The following is a 19941-nucleotide window of genomic DNA, read 5'->3' on the forward strand; positions in this document are numbered from 1 at the left end:
GTCTCATACTTAATAATAACCTATTTTTCTGGTCATCTTTTTGTTTTAACACAATGCACAGCATGTGCTTCTGTAGTCGAATATTTCAAATCAGCTATGTAACTACATACAGGATTTTAAAATCTATTGATTGCAGATCCCACGAAAAGTGAGTAATGGCTAGTACTAACTACATCAAAGGCATTGTACTATGGGTTTCACTTATATTATCTCATTTAAATCTCACAGCAACAGTATGTTGAAGCATTACTTAAAACAAATTTTTATTGATTCATATTAGATGTATACATTTTCAGGGAAATGTGATAATTTAATACATTCATATAGTCAAATCAGAATAATTGGGATATAAATTACCTTAAATATTTTCTTTATGCTAGGAGCATCTGAATTATTTTCTTTTAGCTATTTTGAATTGTACAATTAGTTATTGTTAACTATAGTCACCCTATTGACCTATTGAACACCAGGTTTCATTCTATCTAAGTGTTTATTTGTACCCATTAATTAACCTCTCTTTATCCACCCCTTTCTCCACACCCTTCCTGGCCTCTGGTAACCACCAATCTACTGTCTATCCTCAGGAAATCCATTTTTTTAGTTCTTGCGTATGAGTGAGAACATGCAATATTTGTCTTTCTGTGCCTGGCTTTTTTTACTTAACACAATGACCTTCAGTTCCATCCATGTGGCTACGAATGACAGGATTTCATTTTTTTATAGCCAAATAATAGTCCATTGTGTACATATAGCACATTTTCTTTATTCATTCATCCACTGATGGACACTGAGGTTGATTCCCTATTTTGGCTATTGCAAATAAGAAGCACTTGCTAGTGATTAATATAACCATTTTATAAAAGAGGAAACTGAGGCTTAGAAGGAAAAAGTCAAAACTTTGGGTGAAAAGATACCAGAGGTCTTGCAAGCATTGAATCCATATTTAAAGCAGGTCAGATTCAAGCCTGGGAGACCAGAGAACTCATAGATGGCAGGTTAAAATGCTGATTTACCTTCATACACTGCCTTAAGTCTATAGATCCAGCTTCTTAGGAGGGGTTGTGAGCAGGTCTGATACTCAGCTAGTATTTACAGGTAAGGCTCCACAGACAATTAAAGTATTTAAAAACTATCCTCCAGGTTGGTAAAAGTGCCCTGGCCATGCTGCCTTCACACCCAAGACCCATCCGTGTAGCAACTAAAAGGTTAATAATGAGTTTCCAGGACCCTGCTCTGCTCTGACTGGTTGATGCCGAAGGTAGTCGTCCCCCTAAAGCCCTACCTCCTGGGTGCTGCCAGTGGCTCCCACAGAGATCCCCACCTACTGGTTGATCCTTGTCCCTTCTGTAGCTATCTACGGGAATTTCAGCTTCCATGGGAATTTGGCTCTGAGAGAGCCAGGGAGAGACAAAAGAACTTACAAGTGTGGGCTGGTTGGAGGGTCACAGATAGGGTGCTGTAGTAGATGGTATATATTTAAACTGTGAGACCAGAAGAGAAATGCAAGTCTTGATACAATGAGGTATTCCTCATTTAGTAAAATAGGGTACTCAGTCATGTTTATAATGGGATCCACTGGAAAAAGGCAAACTGCTCTCCAAACGCAAACATGAAATTTAATGTAAAATAGTAGAAAACAGTTCTCAGGTATTAATGATAACATTGTGCTATGCTAATTAGAATATAAGATAAAATGATCACTAGTGAAAATAGGTTGTGGCAGAAAATCTGCCACTTTTAGTGAAGAGATAAAAAATCCCTAAAACTTTGGCAACTTGTCATTTTTTAAATCAATAATAATCATTTATTTAAGAACTAGGAAATCCTTGATAGAGATGCTAAGCTTAATGATGAGGATACAGACGTTAAAGCCAGTAGAGTTCAGACTACCCACTAGCTGGAACTCTGCTTCCTGCCTCAGCTGTTTTGTGGGAGGAGGCGGGCTGTGTGGTAAGTATGCTGGGAGAAGAGATGACAAGGGGTTGAGCGTAAGGTATGAGTGCAAACTTAGCAAATTCCGGGTAGTTGATCCACAGAATAAACTTGTAACAATTTATGAATTCTTTGATTCTGAAATTTGATGGTGGCTTCCTGCCACATTTGAGCTTGCTTTATAAGGCACTTGACAATGTGTTGAAAAGAGGTTTGCCAAGTTATTTGTGTCCTTGTCTTTTTTTCCACACCACCAGCAAGAAAGTTCCTTCAGGGTGGGGATAGCATTGGCACATAAGTATCCACTGAATGGACTTTAATTTATAACTCCAAGCAACCAAGTTATAAGCAGAGTTCTGGGAAACTATATTCAAGTAAAGTGATTGTTACTCAAAACTATTACCATGTTTAAATGGATACCTTTTTAAATCCAACAATTTTTGGGATTTTTGAATAAATTATATATTATTTTCATGCTTTTAATATTTTTGAAATATGCAATGAACTTATAGCTTAGTTACTACTGAGGGTTAAATTGCATTGGACTTTCACTTCAAAGACCCAAACAAAGAATTCTAGACCCAGTCATAATAATTCTTTGAACACAGTCCTGTAAAATACAAGGTATGTTAGCACACAAATTCACAGTAGAGCTTTGTAATCTTTAATGTAATAAAATGAAACCAAAAACTCGTATGACTGGAAGAATATTGCTGTCTACTGTTGAAATGGATCATTTAAAAAATTGGAACTAAGTGCTGAACAGGGAAATCTACAATAAAAATGGCAGCAGTAAAGGGAAAAAGCAGCTTTCATAAAGAATGTCAACATTGCCTTTCATATGGATATTTCTGTTAAAATATGTTAATATGATCATCTTGATTTACTAGTTTTGCTTAATATTTACAAAAGGCCAATCATGTAGAATTTTACATCGTGTAGTAGACATTCCATGGCTTTTTGGTATAATCCCCTGCCTCCCCAAAAGAGAAAAAAAAATCTGATTAATGGCTGTGGCCAGGGATATGAGTGCTATAAAAATGAGACAAGACAGTAACACACTTCTTTTGTAAAGTGCAACTAGAGCTTCAAAGGGTGGCAATGAATCTTATTTTACACATGGAATATGTATACATGCCTGAAATACACTCTATCTATTGCTTTAGGGTTTCTAGGTATTTCAGAAAGTTTTTTGAATTAAGTCACATCATCAGGCAGTTGTTTTGTTTCACCCCCATAAAAGCAGTTTTCCTGAACTACTCTTGGGCATTGGTCTGAGAAATAGCCACATAATGCTCTGAGTGAAGAGTCAAGTGCCCTCCTTAAAATGCAAACGGGAATTTTTTCTGAGATTTCAGCACCATACATTCATTCTGGAAACAGTTATTAAGTCCCTAGGAATAGCTGGGCTTCTACTGAGCAGCCAGTTTGTTTTTATCTCATGGACATTACAGATTTTGTCACTGGTTGCATTTCCCTTTTTGCATAGACGACTAGAATGCTCAGAGCCAAATGTGACTAGGACATAAGACCTCATGGCACATATTTTATATAAAAAAAAGAAAAACAACAAGCAAAACTAATCTCAATCCCTGCTGGCTTTATTTTATTGCAATTTAACAAACATTTAGTGAGTATGCAATATGATCCAGGTACTCTAGTTGTTTTTTTTTTTTTCTAATTTTTCCATTTAATAAAAACAAAACTTTTATATTTTATTCATTTTTTTCTAAGCTATCAAATAAAGAATACTAGGCTTCTAATTTTTAAGGCTACAGATTGCAGTCATAAGACCATACTTCTCCAAACTAGAGAATTAACTTGCCTCAATTTCTGGCAAGAAAGATGGTTTTCTATAAATTCCAATCACATCATATGGTTTGGTGCAAAATGAACTATCTATATGCATGAAGCTAATTGCTTAATAGCCCTACTAACATATGCTTTCTGGAAAAAATATATACACATACAGACAACAAATGTAATTGGTGGAATCCTTGCTTAAAGGTCTCTGGAGTCTTAGCAGAAAGTTGTAAGTAAACCAAGAAACTTGCATACAAAATTATTCATTTATTCTACTCTTCGAGTCAAGTGTAAGACAGTACTATTCATCTTGGAAAGCAATCTGGCTATTCTTTCCTTTAAAAGCAATTTCAACTGGTGAACAAATATGAAATGTACTAAGTTTTTCTTAAAAGACACCAAAGGTGTATCTTCATATGTTTTGAAAGTAATAGCATAACAGGCCCAAAAGTCTTTATCTGAAAAATCATCATGCAAGAAAGTTGCTTGATCAAAAGTGATTCTTACAAGATGAATATAGGTAGCGTCTTACTATAAGTACAGCCAGGATGTGATTATAAAAGTATAAATGCATTCCTATAAATAGTAACACTTCAAATACTTTTAAGTACAGGAATCATTTAAAAAATAATTTGTTGTCTTCTTCTTTTTTTTTTTTGAGATGGAGTTTCATTCACTTTTGTTGCCCAGGCTGGAGTGCAATGGTGCAATCTCAGCTCACTCCAACCTCCACCTCCCAGGTTGAAGCGATTCTCCTGCCTTAGCCTCCCAAGTAGCTGGGACTACAGGCGCCCGCCACAATGCCCAGCTAATTTTTGTATTTTTAGGAGAGATGGGGTTTTACCATGTTGGCTAGGCTAACTTCTGACCTCAGGTGATCCACCCACTTCAGCCTCCCGAAGTGCTGGGATTACAGGCGTGAGCCACCACGCCCAGCGAATTTGTTGTCTTCTTGACAGAATGATATCATGAAACTTAATGCTCTAGTTTAAAAAGTCCCTAAGAAGCTCAGTCAGAAATCAAGATTAAACATTTCAGTTATAAAATAATTGTCTCCCTCACAGTTTCATGAAGAAAGCAATGAATCTTGTATAATGGAAGAGAATCTCAGTCATTTGTGTATCCCAAATAAATACCTTACATAGTACTAGGAAATTAAGAATTCAGTAAATGCCATTGATTGAGCAAAAAATTAATGAAATAATCAAAGATTGTTGGAGGTAGAAGATATTTAGATATTTCTTAAGAAAAATTGAGACTACAGTTCATTTAACTGCTATGCATTTTAACATCTGGCTGAGAGAAAAACAGTAAGGACAAGAATCCAAATTTCTTGACTTCTAGAATGATTCTTTTTCATATCATGCTATTTTAAAATGTAAATCAAAGATGACAGATTATCAAGTTTTTATCTAGAGATTGCTTATGTCAGAAAAAAAAAAAAAGAATGGGGATATTTGACTACAACACAAGACAAAATGGCTTTTGGTGGGAAAAGTACCTCTCTGAACAGAACAGGGCAATACTGTTGTCCTGGAAATAGGAGAGTGCATATGTAATGGAAGAAAGAAAAAAAAATACCTCTCTCAAGATGAGGCCACCAGGGCTTAGAGAGCATCCAAAATTGTGATGTCATTACAGTGCAGATCCCAGGGAGTTTCTATTAATGCAAAATGGCTCTCTAAGAATTAAAAGTTGAGCTCTCCAAGGTAGAGGTACAGTATAGTGGTCTCTCTCTTTTCCCATGGAGGAAGTCACTGTGGCTTCCTCCAAAAAAATAAGAAATAAATAAGAAATAATAATAAGAAATAAACCTCCTCAAAAGAAATTGGCTTGGGTTCTCCATCTGCAAGCCAAATGCCCAGAGATTCTAGGGAAAACAGAGAAAGAAAGATGATGAGAGAGAGAGGGTTTGGAACAATACGTGGTGTTATAATTTAAGGGAGATTTGTTTTCCAAACAAAAATTTCCCAGGAAGATTACAGAATTCTGGGGCAAAATGGAATTCTGGCAAAATGGAAGGTGGTGAGATGTTTCTTTGGTCTTTTCAAATCTTGCTTTTTGCACTACACTGTGTCTAGAGAGGTGGTCTACAAATAAAAGCAGGAACATTTTGAATTGGTCTACATTAGATACTAGCATTGAAACTCCTTTGTTGGATTGTATCCTAAAAAAAGACTGACATTAAAAAAGATTATTTGAAAGAATAATTTCATCAATATTCTTTGAAAATTGGCTAGTTTTATATTAATTAATTAGTTATTTCTTTAGTCAAATATTTATTGCATGCCTACTATGTGTTAGGCATTGTGCTAGGTGCTGGAAAGACAATGGTGAGTATTGCTGTGTGCTCCCTGCTTCCAGTTCTCATTCTAATTATATACCATAAAGGAGGAAGAAAAGGAAAGTCTTCCTATTCTGGAGATTAAAAACAACAACATCCATGCACCTGTTCATGGATTAAAAAAAGAAAAAAATAATAAAAATAAAAATGACAAAATTGTATCATCTTGAAGCAAGTCTGCAATTGTTTTATGTAAAAAATACTTAATATTTGGTATGTACTTGGATAACATGATGATTGCTTTAAGGACCAAAGAGAATAACTTATTTTTCTAATTGTAGAATATATTATAATTAAAGAACAAAGTTGTAAATTATAAAAATATATAAAAAAGAAAACTAAAATCACCTGCAATTATACCAATAATTTCCCTTTTTTTTTTTTTTTTTACCATTTCTATCATTTTGGTATAATACTTACCAGTTGATTTTCCATGTGCATATGTATACACAGATATTTTACCTGACTAGGCTCATACTGTACAAATATTTTCATATTTTTTCTATTTTATGAGTATTTATATTTAATTTAAAATTCTGCAAAAATTATACTTGATGTCTGAATTTCATTGTATCATTCTTTTTTTCTCCCCAAATTCTAGCAAAATCTTATATTATCCTTCACCAGATAATCTACCCTATCTATTATTGGAATATTCTTTAGTCCTATTTGGTTCATAGAAATACTGGGGTTAGTTTTATGTTTATCTGTTCCATTCGATTGATCTTTGTATGGATTCTAGGTGCAGTAGTACCATACCACTCTAAATATTGTAGTGCAAGAACATATTTTCATATTTAATCAATTCTATTCCCCTTTATAATGTTTTAAAAATTATCTTTTGTTATTCTGAATCCTAACCATTTAAAAAGTTATTTCATGTTTTTAAAATAATACCACTAGGATTTTGCCTGATATACTAAAGGCATACCTGTACATTAATTGCTATCTTTACAATATTCCCATTTAGAAGCATAATTCTTGAGATTTATTTGTCTTTTTGCATGTTGCTCAATAAAGTTTTATAATTCCTTCCAGACAAGAGTCTCGTGCAATTCTTATTCAGGATATTATCGGATATTTTATAATTGAGATTACCACAAATTTATTTTTCTTCTTTCCCACCCCCAAATCAAGATAGTGATGAATTTAAAAATTTAAAATATATTATATATTTTCTATCCTGCCATTTTAACTAATTCTTTTCAGTACAAGTGGTTTTTTTAGTTGATCCATTTGGGTTTTTCTATGTTGAAATGTGTTCAACGTAACTATACATTTATGTAAGGTAGGAGCCTGAAACCGTACTAGAAAAAGTCTGTTATGTCAGTCCATTCCCATTATCTCAACTTAGCATATTCTTCTGAAATAGGGTGAATAAGCCCTGATTATATATTTCCTGAAAATGAGAATTTTCTTTCCTTTTTTGTAGCACATCTTTTATAAGTTCATTGCAGTATTGAATTGTCTAGAACTTCCAGCATAATCTTAAATTACAGATATAATCTATCTATATATAATCTTAAAATATAGAATTCTGTGCATTCTTGCCTCATTCCAGATATTGATGTAGACTGTCTCTGCTATTTACAATATAGTGGCTGTTTTCTAGGCACGTTTGAAAGGCCTTCATCATGCATAAACAATAAATAGTAACTGTATTAATTCACTCCTAATGGTATTGAGAAGATCAAGGATGGTGGCTATACAGCAGAACTTTCATGTTACCACAGAGAGTTTACCAAATGGAAGGCCTCACCTTCTTTAATAATTCTTAGAGGAAGCAACAAGTTCTGTGTTTCCTGAAGTAACTGCTGTATTTATTGGAATATTCAAAACAAGCTTCCAATCTAGAATGTGCTCAACATAAATAAATTTCCACTTAGGGGAGAAGCCTGCAACTGTATTAGAAAATGTATTATTTTAGCCTATTACACCTGTAACATTGACCCAACTTATCATATTCTTCCAAGACAGTGTAAACGAGCCCTGAGCAGTCACTGGATATGTTTTAGCTCTAAAGCAGTTTCAGAATATCATTTAGAGCTCAATGAATTTTATTGACACTAGCATTCTTTTGTACAGCATCTTTCTCTAAGATCAGGTGATACCATTCAATCAAATATAATTTTTAAATGCATTTTCAGTATCTGGTCATTCAGTGACAGGTCAGTTTTTGTATGCAGGCTGATCTTGTTCAGCAATTATTATTATTTTTTAAACATGAGAGGAGACACAACCAGCACACAGAAATAACGTATTTTCTCTTGCTTTTAACAGAGTCAATGTCCTGAGAAGGAGAGAGGCGCTAATATACCTGAGCACTTCAGTGAGAAAGATGGAAAATCACTTACAGTGCTCAAATAAAAAGACTGCTTCAGGGAAAAAGGAGTCTAAAAAAATCTGTTGTGGTACATAGCTCTGCCAGGTATTTCTTTCCCATGTCTGTGGGCAAATAAATATAATTTTTGTTCACTTTCCATCATGGGAATAAAAAGGAAACATTACTAGTTTTTAAAAGTTATATATATATAGATATAGATATAAATATCTTATTTTCTGTAGGTAAACATTGTTGATAGTATCTCATGTATTTAAAATGTCTTACTGCTTGATTCAGATGTCTTATTTTCTAAAATTCATTTGAGCAATTTGTGTTCTTTTCTGCCAGACATTTCATTGGATTCACAAATAAAACAATATAACATCTTTAAACAAGGAGTGGTAATCTTTTTCAATTCCACTGTGGAATGATATATTTAAAAAAAAGAAATTTATTTATAAGCACTTCCAGGGTGCCACTATTCCCCATTTGACCCACGTTAAATATTCTCATTACAATCACTACAAATGAAACATATCACTCTGAGATGAAAGATCCAATGCTACCTAGTCATATGAATGTACCGTATGTTCTCAACATGGATCACAAGTAAACTGCATTTTAATAACTCAAATTATTGCAAATTCAAAACAATATATAGCTACCAAATAAATGTCATAAACCTGATATGCAGAATAAATAAATAGCAACCTGCGTATTTTAGCTATTAAAATTATGATGGAGTATTTTAGCTATTAAATTTATGATTAAATTTATGAATCACATGATTTCATACTGATATTTTTCAAAACTCAGCATAACCAATTATGTTAATTAATCTGTAGGAAAGCACTGACAATGCAATCTAGGGCATAGCATTTTGATAATGTAACAGCACAATTTTTGTTAATGTCAGCCATCACTTTGTACCTTTAAAATTCTACTTTTTCATTAATTGTCAGACTCTTCAGTAGTCTTTTGGTGGAGATCTTATATTATGTTTTTAAAAAGGAGGCCTGTTTTCAATTAACAGTTCCTTGACAAGGTATAACAATATTGTACATCTACATTTTTATTTATTTTTCTCTTTCATTGTTAGCAATCCTCTAAACTTGAAAACATTTTTTCTTCTCTCTGATTTTACATTTGGCAAACATCAATCTTTCCTGTACTTAAGTGCACCATAGTTGACAGGCTGCTTTTGTTAAAGAATGTCAGCTTATACACTGCCTTAATATGCCAAAATTTATTTTGTATTCAGCAGCATGATCAATTACTATCATCCTGTCTTCAGAAATTAAGGCTTGGAAAAAAATTTGTTTCAGATAAATTTGATTAAAGCAAAGTCCAAATAACTCAGGGCTAAATTTAGAAATTTATTATTGGGTGTCCTCTTATTATTTCCCCTGTAAGCATATGACATCTTTAAAGAAGATTAGTTGGATACATATTCTAGTGCCCTTAAAATATAAAGAAAAATTTGCTTTCATCCAGGACTTGGTTATCTGAAATGCAATTTTAATATTCTTAGTTTGTCTAAAAAAATGTTGGAGGCCATATATAATTCTAAGAACACAAATTAAATGCTGAGATGTAGTTTTCATGTCTTATTTTTAGGAACGTATGATCTTTTTTGAGGGGACAAGATGGGTTATGCCCAAAACTCTGGATAAGAACTTTCATGAGAAAAACCTCTAGCAAAATACAGTAAAAGGAGTAATTGAATCACTATAAATGTAATCAAACTCCTCCATTCTAGACTTTTTCTTTTCTCCTTCAAAGAAGTGATATAACATAGTCTCTCCCAACATACAAAATTTAAAATAATAGGGGAGAAATGAAATCTTCCTAAAACAACCACAACATAACCACATTGAAGAGTTGCCTGCGAGGAAGTTTTATTGTTTGGTTATTCAAAGTAATAGCTGTGTTTGTGTCTGTCTGCATTTTGCTGTCTCTCAATGTATAAGTGAATACAGAAGGAAGAGAGACAAAGGAAGAAAGAGAAACACAGACAGCGAGAAATTGAGAAAAGATCAGGGAAGGTTAAGGGCTGCAAGTGTAGATACAAAGTTCAGAGCAAAAATTCTTCCTGAATTCTATTGGAAAGCACTCACATATGTGATTCCATAAATAAAGGACATAAAAGGCTTTATTAACCACAAAATACACATGCCTTTTGTATTACTTAGAGTTTGATTTTTTTAAAAAACAAAATACATGTAGAATATTTCAAATTCCATACCAATTCAATGAATGCTGGTCTTTTTGTTGGTTTATTATTGGTCCTGAGAGTTCTATCAGAATATTCTCTATGCCATTTTAATCATTGAAGTATCCTAGAGTTTTGAAGGTATCTGGAGTTATCAGGGTGTATTTTGTCCATTTGTACTTGCCAGGGCAGTAGGAACACAACTGCTGTTATTTTGACCTAACTCATACAGCAGAGTCTACCTTGAATGGGATATGTTTACGTAGATCTAACTTACTTTATCCTCTTGGCCCATTGAACACTATAAGATATTTTAAATTAAATAAAACTTGGCCAACTTATTCTTTCAATATAATTTACACAGTCTATTTTTATAAGAATCCTTTAAAATGACTGATCTTATCAAAATTTAGTATAAAGTTTCTATTTGATTAGTGGGATTACACTACTATTTTGAAAGCATATAACTAAATTTTTATATTTCCAATTGTCTTTTTGGATGTACACCATTCTGTTTTATTTCTCAATATAGCAATCAAGATTGAGTTTTTGCTATGTGCAAGACAGTGTGCTAGAATAAATACTGAGAATTGAGTGGTGTCAGTCATAAATGAAGGTAATAACAAATTTATAACTACATGTAAAAACCTTTAGTTTCTAACCTTTGTAATATTTTCACAATAACAAATCCACAAGTTAAAAAATAATCCCACTGTTAGGCAATATGTATTGATTCTTAGTTTGGAAAAAGTGGTCACTACCATTAAATAACTTATATTGCTTTCTAAATAAAATAGCAAGCCACCTTGAGGTACTATCAGAGAGCTCCTAGCAGTCTTTAAACACGTGTCAGACTTCAGTAACAGATTTGGTAGTATTTAAGAAATAAAGCAATGGTAATAGAAGTTTTAGAATGACTAAAACTATCATTTGTAACTTTGTGATTGCAAAAATAAGGCATGGCTATATGCTTCTAGTATGCATTTAAACAATACAAAAATATATATGATAAAAAGTGAAGTCCTCTGGATTTTGTTTATTTTTACTAGTGTGAATATGATTTTGGAATGATGCCAAACATTTTGGAGGCTGGTACATTAAGGATACTACACCAGCGTTAACCCTTCTTCAAATGACTGAATTCCAAATTGAGAAAATAAAATTTAATTGGAACCTGAATCACATCATTATGTCCTTATGTCCACAGTTATATTAGAACATAATTTTAGGAAATCTATTGAGAGTAGAAACTTATGCAAGAGGCAAATGTAAAGAAACCTAAGACTGCTCTTTCCCTCTCTGCCTCCTACAGGACAAAGGTGATAATGCAGGGGAAATGCCGTGGAATCTTTGCTTCTGTCACTTCTGAGATCCTATCCTGAACTTAGTAAGTGCCTGCTCCAAATATTGTTTTTAACTTTAAAATACTCAAGACCAAAGTGATAGCTTAGTCAGAATTCAGATAAGTAAGCACAAAGCCTTGAAAGAGAAATACCCACCACATATTAACTGAAAGATAATTAATGCTAAATTCACACACTGATATGATTAAATGGATACATGGTAACTAAATAAATTACTTTATTTGCCAATTACTTTAGAAACTAAAGGTATTAAAATTCAGAATTCAGAGTCCTTGTAATATTATTATACAATAAATATTTGGAATTTTTCCATTTATCAATAATGCCATCTGTCCTATCCAATACAAATGGACTACAACCCATAAGCCTCCTTTCCCCGTTGATTACTCTGATGAATGAGGTATAACAACTCATAAAACCATCATATCATATGACACTGCCATTAAAAAGATATGGAAAAAGGAGAAACACAAGATAATACTTAATTTGAAACTGTCAAATCAATTTAGTAAAGCTTTTTTTTTTTTTTCTTTAAGATAGAATCTCACTTTGTTGCCCAGGCTAGAATGCAGAGGTGCGATCATAGCTCATTGCAGCTGTGACCTCCTAGGCTCAAGTGATCCTCCCACCTCAGCCTCCTAAGTAGAAGGGCCTACAGGTGTGTGCCACCATGTCCAGCTAATTTTTTGATTTTTTTGTAGAGACAGGGTCTTGCTATGTTGCCAGGGCTGGTCCCGAACTCCTGGGCTCAAGGGATCCTCCCACCTGGCCTCCCAAAGTGCTGGAATTAAAGGCATAAGCCATCAAGCCCAGCCTGAATTAGTAAAAACAACCAACATTATGATCCTAAAAAGTATCTGCATGTTGAATAATATTGTGTCAGTCCTGTACTCACTTATCACCTCCAAAGAAAACCAAAGAACCAAAAGATTCCTGGAAAGAGTATAATGGCTTATTATGATATGTTTTGGTTACTGTAATAATCATTCCAATAAGAATACACTCTATTATTACTATAATAATCATCCCCATGAGAATATCCTTTAGGCAGGGGTAACTAAATTAAAAACACTTTTCTTTCACTTCATAGAAAATTACAAAATGATAATTTAACTTCTAATAGCAAGTTGTTTTTAAAGCAAAATTAGATACATTCTTTATATCTTGCAATATAGTCTATAGATTTCAACTGAGCAAAATGATCTTTCCCAAACTAATTTTCTTCTTAGCTATAAATGTATTTTCTTAAAATAATGACAGATGATGATTCTGTAGCAGATTACTGTAAGTAGTGCCTAACTTGACATTAACTAAACTGGAAATTAAATACCACTAACTGGAATTCTCAAATTTTCTTTTTGATGTGGGAATTTGCAATACATTTAGTTATAAGATGAGTATAGTTGGCATGCCTAGAAATTACCTTTATTTTTCAAGCTCTATTACGATGACCAGAACTTGTTTTGCCTACTAGCCTCACTGAAAATATTCTACAAACTGTTTACTGGTGAAACTCATATTAAATTGGGATCCACATCTGTGGATAAGTAAGAAGAAATACATTATGAATAAATATGTTTACTCTATAGTAAAACTTAAATTTAGCTTAAATAATTTGAAATTTTATATCATTTTATTTTTAGCTTACATTGAATACCAAACGAAGTCCCTGGAGGTGGTGGCGGGGGAGATTCTGTGAAATAACTCAATTTCAAATGTGTCAGCCGCAGCAAAAATAAATTAAAATAAAGCACAAATTCAGAAAGTATTTTCTCTATCAATTGAAGAAAGCAACATTTACAAGAATTCCATAGACCCCAGGAGTTATGGGAAAAGACTCTCAGATATGCAAGCAAGCCTTAGACACAATCAGATTCATTAAAACCACAAGTGTCATCATCAAATTAAGAGGCAGCTAGAGCTGACTGCTTGCAAACTCCACCTGTTAGCAGGTGCAGCATCTAGAAGGCTCATTCAGGAAAACCAGGGTACTAACTCCAAAAAAGGTTTGCCAAATCTGAAAGAGGCAGCATGACCTCATCTTCCCTTCTGATCAAAAGAGACACTAGCACTTCCACAAATGTGAAAGCACATAATTTAGAGAAATGTCGTGTTTGAGCCACTGATTCTTATCTGTTACGACGCCAGTGCTACATGATTTTAATTGTATCTTTACAATATATTTTAATATCTGGCGGTGTAAGACTTTCTTATTCTTCCTCCTCTCTTTCCCCATACCCCTCTTATTTCTTCTTTTGGCAAAAACTTTCAGGCTGTTTTTGCCAGCTTTATTCTTTTCTATATCCACTTCAGAACCATTTTGTTAAGTGTATTCCATGGGAGACTTGATTCTAATAAAATTAAATTTATTTTAAAAATAAAATTGTAGAAAGCAGGTATCTTTAAATTATTTTAAATCAGAAACAAGGTATATCTTTTCACTTTTTAAATGTGTCATCCTCCCAGAAAGATTTATGGTTTTCTTTAGAGCAGTCCTGAAATTTCTTAATAGTTTTCATGCTACTGTGCACGTGGTCTTTTTCCCCTATTATATTTTTTAAGTTGGTTACTGCTGATAGTTAGAAGATAAAAGATTTTTGTTATATTTCCTTTTTACTTAGCAATCTTATTTAACTCATATTAATTTTTCTCATAGTTCATGTCTCATGGGTTTACTAGGTAGATAATATTATCTGCAAATAATGATGGTATTGCTAATGTAGTTCTTAACCTCAACAAAGAACAGATTCTTGTTCCTTCTATATTCTAATCATCAGCTTACTCAATTGTTTAACTTAAAAGTCTTACTTTCTGATGATGTGATAGTATAAATTATGGCATATTCTAAAGTCAATATATTTCAGAAACTACTTTTGATATCTGTGGGATAACTAAAAGTTCCAACCCCACACCAGGGCACAGATATCATGTTAGAAAACAAAAACTCAGTTACTATTTTAGAAGAATGGAAAAAATGTGGTCCTTTTTAAATGTTCTTGGAGAAATAAGATGAATCTTAGCACAAGTGAATAAAATATCAGAAAAATTGCCTCCCTCACCAGAAAGTATAATGTGATACATGGGCAGAAATATTTTTAAATAGTATATTTCAACAGTTTCTAAAAACTTTAAGCTTCTTGTACAGAACTCTTAACTTATTGCATTGGGGAATTAAGATAAAATTAGTGATGACTATAAGTTTCTATCAAGTAATTTTCTTTCTCAATTGTGCACAGCCAATTACAAGGCAGAACACAATAGCTCAATCAAACCTTACTATTCCAGATTTAGTTCAAACCCTTATCAAGTGCACTGAGACTTGATATTGTCTGAATAAAAGCTTTTCATAAATTGCTCTTTGGTAGGCTAGAAATAAAATAGATACTGTAGGTACCTTTTAATGGGTCTTTAAGTTCTGCCAGGTATCCAGAGCCATGAAAGTGTGCTGAAGTCTGGTGCTTCCATGTGTAGCTTCCAGGATTTTCAGGGTATGGCTTAAGGACAGAGTAGCTTTTGTTTGTATTCCACCACGAACAAATTTCATTGTGCAAGGTACCAGGGCAATTTGCCCAGTAAGATACAGGACTTCTCCAACCTGATACAGGAAAGGGAAATTAAGGACTAAAATAAGAAAACACTACTCTCTTCATTCAAGCTATTACCCGAGTTCTTACTTAACTGGACAAATGGTGATAATATCTACTTTGGTAGGTTATTCTGGGGATTAGATGTATATAAAATATCTATTATATAGAGTTTAGAGCCAGAGCAGGGAATCAAGAAATGTAGCAATTTATTATTATATTGTTATTAGCCATCATTATTATTTCTGAATTAAGACTTTGCCCCCAGTGCAACAAAGTTGACTGAGTTTACTCATGGACCAATAAAGGTACAGCGGGAATAATTAACCACTGTATTTGTTTTAGAGGGCAAAATTAATACAAGGATGAACAGTCATACACTACTTCATATGTCATACACTATTTTAAATAGTGTATAAACAGTCATGCACTATTTTAAAACCCAGTCACATGCTGGGCCTTAAAAGAATTAGTTCTGAGTATATGTGACTAATACTTTTATAATATCATAATATATGCCCCAATTAATTGGACACAGATCTTACTAGGATATTATTTATCCTTGAGGAACATTTAAAATAGGACTAGGAGAAAGATCTTCCTTCAAGTCTGTGTGTTCCTCAAGGGTGGCACTGTGTTTATGGGATGGGGGCTGTGGGTTTCAGGTCATGAAAGCAAGATTTCAAATATGTGTCTTTAAAGTTGAAAATGAATTTGCATCTTATCATTTCACAGACTAATGCCATGGAATTTTTGGCTCCTAAGGACATAGATAGATCACTTTTTTTTTTTTTTTTTTTTTTGCAAATCAGCCTCTATAATTGGACATAAGTGATATGAGACCTTTTTACAAAGCATCTGCTACTTTTTCTGTTGAGACGTTTACTAGATCTTGCTCCAAAAGAGCAAGGAGATAATAAAGGCTCTTTACTCTTTTCTGGTTTTCATAAAAATTCTGTGATAAAACCCTGTTTTTTCACTATTGGAAAGAGTAAACACATGAACTATTTAGTATATATAGATCCCGAATACAGAGTGGTGGTGAATAAAAACTTTTTCCTTTCCCTATTCCCAGAATGTGTAAATTATTTAATAGAGACTTTGCTAAACTTTTACCACAACTAAAAATTCCTCAGTATTAAAGCTCAGTGAAAAGAAATCTCAGTGCCTGAAGACAAGGAAATCAAACCATGTGACAGTCCCATATGCAACTCCAAATCTGTCCTCATAACTGTCTGTAGAGCTCACAAAAGAGTCACACATGTAGCTATTGGAAGAATATCTTACACAATTTGGCACACAAGTTCTAAGATTAGCAGCTGAAGAGGGGGAGGAGGAAGAGAGGAGCATAATACATTAACTGACACCCATCCACTATCTTTCTAAATTGTTTGGAATGTTAAAAATATTGTTTTGATCAATCTATATATACATCCTCAAATTTGAAAGAGAAATTCAAAGCATGTTGTGGTTGAAAGAACAAATGGTTTTTAAAAAAACACTATGAAATATATGTCACTGAACAAGGGAGTCCAGCCAGCTCCCAAGTGGCATGTTAACATGATGAAAAGCAAATCCAGGATGCTGTGAATCAAAGAGGCATGGGTCTATTTTTAAAAAGGCCTGTGTCTCCCCACCCTGTTTGCCAAGTACAATTTTTTTTGGAGTAGCCCAGCATCCAAAATAGGTAAGCATTTAAATGTTCCAGGGATTACCTGCCCAACACTTGACCACCTCCTCCCCTTATAAGGCCTTCGGCTCTACATACATCATCCATGTTAATTACCAGACAAACAGAAGAGCTGTTCAACTAGTTCACTTCCCCTATTCTTGAACAGATTGTTTGAGACATAATATGAATACTAATTAATGATAAAATATCTGTGAGTGTTTTGAAATATGGACGAAGATAGCACTTTTAGAAAGGCGCCCAGATAGATCTTGTGCAACAAGCCCCACTGGTCATATGAAGGGTCAGGCTACAGCTTGGAGATATGAGAGCGAAACTGGCAGAGTTTTTGGCTCCAATTCAGTGGGAAACTATGGACCACTTTTTTTTTTTGGAGGGGGGATTTACTTTCTTGTTAACCTTTTCCCTTTGTTAAATTGGAAGAGTTTAGAATGAAAACTCTTTTCACAGACAAATGGAGAGAAAAACAGAATTTTGTTAGAGGTCAACCTGAGTAGATGGAAGAGTGAGACTTCAACATGTTTGATCCAGGATTATGGGTCTATGCTCTGCAGCAAAAGAAATACAAGCAGGTTAGGGCTGATCCAATGCTGAGAATGCTGAGTGCCCAGGACCGATTCAGCCTCTGTGATACAAAGGGCAGGGGAAAGATCGTTTAAAAAAATATGATTCCTCTTCAATTCAATCACCCTTTACAAATAGTTTGCTTAGTCTCAGAGAAGTGTACCCATAGAGATATAGGAAATATACTTTTCGTTAAAGAGCAAAGCATATTATTAGGTTGAATTATAAAGACAACTGAAATAGTACTTTTTATGATAAGAGTCTAAGTCATTGCCAAATCGTGTTGTCTCCTTTCCTTCTAAAACTGAGTATTGTACTTCCTTCCTAAAACCTTTACAACTGGCTCCGTCTTATCTCAGAAACTTTACTCCATTAATAAACTAGTCTTTGTATTCTTCAATTTTGATATCTAATGTAAATGCTTAAATAGTGCTTTATAATTCTTTGGACTTCAGTAATTGCAATTTGTTCTAATGCCAAAGAAAAGAGAAGAAGATTATTCAAAATTAAACTTAACAACAAAATAATTTATATTTGACATTAGAGTTGTTTTTGCATTGAATTTTAACAATGGATATGTAAAATATTAAAGAAATTCATTTGCCTCACTGAAAGAACTGAAAATGTCTCATGAAAATCTGATTTGGGAAAGAATTAAAGTTAGCCACAGTCTGCATTTCATGTATAGCTAGTCCTTAGCTGTCTGAGGTCAGGCCTGGAATTCTCACACTTTCCTGTAATTACATGATTCTTTCCAAGACTGATTCAAGGTTTGTCATGTTCCAACCTTTCTTAAGGGCAGGGGAAATGATCTCTTATTTGCATTTCAAAGCTTCTCTTTGCATTCAACTAAATTTAGAAAAAAGAGAGATGTCAACATCAAATTATCAAATGAGATACCGTTAACAGTAGTTGCCTAAGATGACAGCAAATTAAGTCCATAAATAAAGAAGGAAAAAGCATAATAAAGATAATTCATTGTAGATATGAACTTTTGTTATAACACACGTTTTTATGCTTGTTTACACTTATTTGTATTTCTCTTCATATATATTAATCTTTCCCCCACCTCCCCACTAGACCTGATGTTAGTACTTTAAGGCCATAGCAGGCTTTTCTTAAATATTTAGAAAAAAAGGTCTAAGAATATCTTCTCAGTTAACTGGAAAAATATACACAATATCCTGGGACAGGTCTTTTCCTCCTGATTGGCTGAACTCTTGAGACTTAATATTTCTTGGCCTTGCTTCCCCAAAGCCATCTCACCTGGACCCCAATTACATCACACAAAGATCCAAAGTCAACTGAAAGCACCAACTGCCACCCCCAGGCCCTGTGCCTAAGGTCCAAACCCACGCAGTGCTTACCTATCCTACGTGGTGAAATACACAATAAAGCTTAAAGAAGAGGCTGGGCGCGGTGGCTCATGCCTGTAATCCCAGCACTTTGGGAGGCCGAGGCGGGCGGATCACAAGGTCAGGAGATCGAGACCATCCTGGCTAACACGGTGAAACCCCGTCTCTATTAAAAATACAAAAAATTAGCCAGACGTGGTGGCGGGCGCCTGTAGTCCCAGCTACTCGGGAGGCTGAGGCAGGAGAATGGCGTGAACCCGCGAGGCGGAGCTTGCAGTGAGCTGAGATTGCGCCACTGCACTCCAGCCTGGGCGACAGAGCGAGACTCCGTCTCAAAAAAAAAAAAAAAAGCTTAAAGAAGAGAGAGGCCATGTCTTCTAATTCTTCTGGGTGTCCCAAGTCTCCTCATGTTGATGTTACATTGTTCATTCAGTACTACAGGTGGTGGTGTCCTCAAAAGTGACAGCTAGTAAAGTGATTTTCATAGGGCTACTCTGAATTTACTAAGAGCATTCACAATGCCACTAGAACTGGTTGAGTCTTCACCAGTTTGGAGAGTAGAATGAAAGCTAAAACAGAGATGATATATAGAATCATTAGAAGCACAAACTACATAAGGAAGGATTTTCCTCCTTCTCATGTTTTTATGTTGCTCAGGCCCCAAACCTTGGAATCTTCCTCTAATCCTTTCTTTCTATTACTCCCCACTTTCTATCTGCCAGGATATACTGTTCTACTTTCAACATATATCCACAATCCAACCACTTCTC

The 19941-nt window shown here is 34.1% G+C and overlaps 1 protein-coding gene across 2 annotated transcripts in view; it reads right to left on the minus strand.

The window, feature by feature from the left end:
- Window positions 1–19941, minus strand: part of DPH6 (diphthamine biosynthesis 6) — a 385926-nt gene that overhangs the window by 26196 nt on the left and 339789 nt on the right. The window contains exon 10 of one of the 2 annotated variants that reach the window (XR_010109896.1): window positions 15373–15573. The gene's annotated coding sequence lies outside the window, so the exon portion shown is untranslated. Of the gene's footprint in view, window positions 1–6575; window positions 15574–19941 lie in introns of those variants that run through there. The other variant, XM_063596530.1, reaches the window with a different exon arrangement.

The sequence above is a fragment of the Pan paniscus genome, chromosome 16 (assembly GCF_029289425.2).
Source record: "Pan paniscus chromosome 16, NHGRI_mPanPan1-v2.0_pri, whole genome shotgun sequence".
In the NCBI taxonomy this organism is placed as follows: Eukaryota; Metazoa; Chordata; class Mammalia; order Primates; family Hominidae; genus Pan; species Pan paniscus.